The sequence below is a fragment of the Centrocercus urophasianus genome, unplaced genomic scaffold, assembly GCF_019232065.1.
Source record: "Centrocercus urophasianus isolate 14NV4802_14NV808 unplaced genomic scaffold, USGS_Curo_1.0 seq_11, whole genome shotgun sequence".
NCBI lineage: Eukaryota > Metazoa > Chordata > Aves > Galliformes > Phasianidae > Centrocercus > Centrocercus urophasianus.
In genome coordinates, this window is record NW_024884253.1 from 66,218,135 (window position 1) to 66,221,867 (window position 3,733).

Consider the following 3,733-nt stretch of genomic DNA (forward strand, 5'->3'; position numbering starts at 1 on the left):
TTGTGGGCTATATAAGATCAGCAGACAATTTGCCCATTGGAAGCACATATATTTCAGGAGTACCTAGTAAATACTATAGGCTTTTAAGGTGCAGTCTTCCTATCTGTAAACTGCCAACTTCTCCAATAAAGACTGAAGACAAAATATCAAGTATGCATTTATTTACCATTTAAATCCTAGGGAAAAAATGCAATTGTCATATATGTATTCTAAGTCAGTATGACATCTACAGTACAGTTTACAAATATATTTGTATATACACACATGTACATGTACACATATAAGTGTACAAACCTGCACTCCATACACATGTTCAGTGCAATTTGAATGATTTTTTTGTGTAAGTATATGCAGATGTATGGACAGTATTAACTACATGAGGATGTAAAGTGTGAAAGGGTGTGCTTAGTTACCTGCAGCCAGCACACTGTAATCTTGCCAGTAATTCAAAGAGAAGTTAGAAGAAGAGAAAGAGTTAGGTGACTTTTATGAAGCCCTGTTCTTGACTATGCTGGACTGAAACTATGATGAAGAAGAAAGCTTACCATGAAAAATTCTTAGACTCTTGTAACCTTTTGTTATCTTAAAACTTGTTTTAGAAAAGATGACTCTGAAAGGCAGATTTCTATTATCACACTGAGAAACCCATATCTTTTATCATGTTATAGGTACACACTGAGTTTTTTGACTGGAGAAAAAGAACAAACAAATTATTTGAAACATTTTCTTTTGCTTTGTGTTTCTGTAAAATACCAGTCTTCACACAGCTAAAATTCTGGATGCAAATTGCTAGAATACTTCACATAAATTATTCATAATTGGTAATTTGACAGGTCCTGATAGCAAGTGTCAGTGTGTGTCATTCATTAATGACACACTTTAAATACTCTGCAGAATAATATGAGCCAAAACATCAGCAATTTCAGCAACAAAACCACCAACTTTCACCTAAAGACTGTTTGGCTAGCTTCTTAGCCTATTCCACCAGTAAATCCTCTGAGAGGATGTCAGTTTTGACTGGATAGGTCATATGGTTGGCAACAAACAATTACATCTCAGTCCAACTTCTGGATTTTTATAAGCTCAGTTTTATACAGTTTTGTCCAGAAGATTAACTGGAGCTTTCATCTAACACATGCAATGAAGCAATTGATAAAAATATGGTATGAATGGACTGAACGATGAGTAGTGTTCAAATTGTAGTAATGGGCAGTATTTGCTGGGAACTTGTCTCTATTCCCCAGTAAAACTGAAGATATGGTTGGAGGATGTTGATTCGCAACAAAAGTTTCCTGGAAACAGTGAAAAGGTCAGTCTTCTCTTTTAGCTGCTTTTTCTTTTTCCCACAGACTCAAAAATTTCAGTTCAGATGCATTGTTTTCCTAATCTTTTTGCACTTCCAGAAGTTTGCCTTGCTTAATTTCCATAAGCATTGCTTCTGACTTGATCTCAGCTCTTGCTATCATTAGTATAGACAGATGTGTTTCAGCTAATAAAGAACTGCTCATTTGCAGACACTTTAGTAGAGATCCAAATCCAAAAGCATTTGGGTTTTTTGGCCAGCAAAAGTTGTTGATTTTTAAATGATTTCCCAATGTGCATTATACTTCAGGTTCAGAAGTTTCTAGACTCTTCAAGATGAGTTCTTTCAGTTAAGTAAAACCCTGAAGCCAGTAGCAAAACTCACATTTATTTTGATGGGACTGAGATTTAGCTGGCAATGGGTCCAGAAAGTATCATAAGTAAACACACTCTTCTAAGGTTTTCCATCAACTCATCAGCACAGGAAGGTTAAGCAGCACAGATAAATCAATAGCTGCTTAAGCTCTGCTAATGTTAAATCTCTGCAGGGAAAAACATATTAGGTTAAGTTCATGCACTTGTCTCTAGACTGAATTAGCTACAATACTATGAGGTGGTATGTGTGATTGAATTTCCACTCCTATGAGGTGCAAGGATAACAGATTGATGAAGTAGCATAGTATTAATCAGGGTTAATAAAACTCCACTGTACAGACACAAATGATAAAGAAATTCAGGTGGCACATGCTTTCTCCTTATTAATATGTACATTAATCACTGCATTTTTGGGTTTTAGAAAAAAAGATTAATGGCGTGTGGATATCAATAATCTAAATATACAGAAATGAAACAAAGCAACTGTTCAGTGACCTTTCAAATAATTCTTTGCACAGTGTTTATGCTTGGCAAATCACCACAAAGCTGCAGCCATCAACACTGAGAAACTGCCAATCTCAGGCTTAAACCATTAAGCAGCCCAAATGCACCAAACTTTGTGGGTTTATTAAACTTTAAGTAAGATTACTGGCAATTAGAAATCCATTTATTCTGATACTTGCTGTGTCATGCTCCCAGTTACATATATTCTTCTAAAGACAGGTTGCCTAAACAGGCTCAGTCCACAAAGTTGTACAAACTTCATTCTATAACGCATCTATGCACTAAATGGATTTTCTCAGGAAGAGCCTGTACATTCCTGGCTGCAGACTTGTGCCAAGGTGGTTGGACATGCTCTGTATCTCACAGCAGTCATTTTCCCTTGCTCTCTTTCTGTCATTTCACTTTCTCTCTAGCTATGTAAGGTTCCTCTGTGAAGTAGATAATCTCAGTTAAGATTTAATGTCCTCGGTGTGTCTATATTTATATTGCGATTTCCTATATTCCTCCTACCTCAAGAATAAAAATGAAAGCCTGACTGGTACATAAATCTAATGTACCGAATGAAGCCTATTATATGAGGACATCTATAAAAGTGGATTTCACTGATTTAGTTTCCTGCTCCAGGAAACTATAAAGGATGTTTAGGTTTGTACAGGAAATGTTGTCTTCTGTGGAATTAATACTGGATTTACATTGAAACAGAGCTATCTATACGTGGGGAGAATATATTCAGCCTGATAACTCTTGGCAATAAATGATTCTAGCATTGCTGAAGAACTTTCTGATTTTTCTGCAATCTGTCAGACAGCAGATGCAGGTCACTGTTTGTGTTTCATGGATGAAAAGAGAACATACAGAACTAAACCTGGCAGCACTGGAGGTGGCAACTTGCTTCCTGCTGGTCAGACTTTAGTACAATTACCAGATCTCCATCACATATCTCAGTGCCCTCAGTTAAAGTTAATTGCATACCCTTGTCCAAGAATGCACATTATGCCCCAGTGCTATCATAATGGACTTGTACCTGTATCTAAAATTAATGATAACATATCATGTTCAGTGCCAGGAAATTTTAATGTTACCATGGTAACTGTGGCCTTCTCAGAACTAATTATTACTACATTTACTTGGAATATTATCTATTCTCTTTAATTTTATTCTTTTTCAGAACCTTGTATATAAATCTTGAGACCTGATTAAATGAAAAAAAACCACTATTTTTGCATGTGCAGACAGTGAGAAGTTCCTTCTTTCATTCCAGATAGTTTGTCTCCATTTGAGCCAGTGCCAAAATTCATGTTAAGTTAGAGTCATGAGTGCCACAACTTTGGATGGGAGGGAGAAAAAACAAAATACAAAGCATCAGAAAGAAAATGCTTTCATACATCTATTTTCTTGGTCAGAATAGCCTAGAATGTATTTTATCACTTAATATTGGCTGTTCGTGCTAAAAATGCAAAACAATTTGGCTGCTTTCCAAATGAAAGGGAGAACATTCCAGCACTCATTTGCAACCAGTTTGGTCTGAGACTCCTGGAGCTACAAAGGTTAT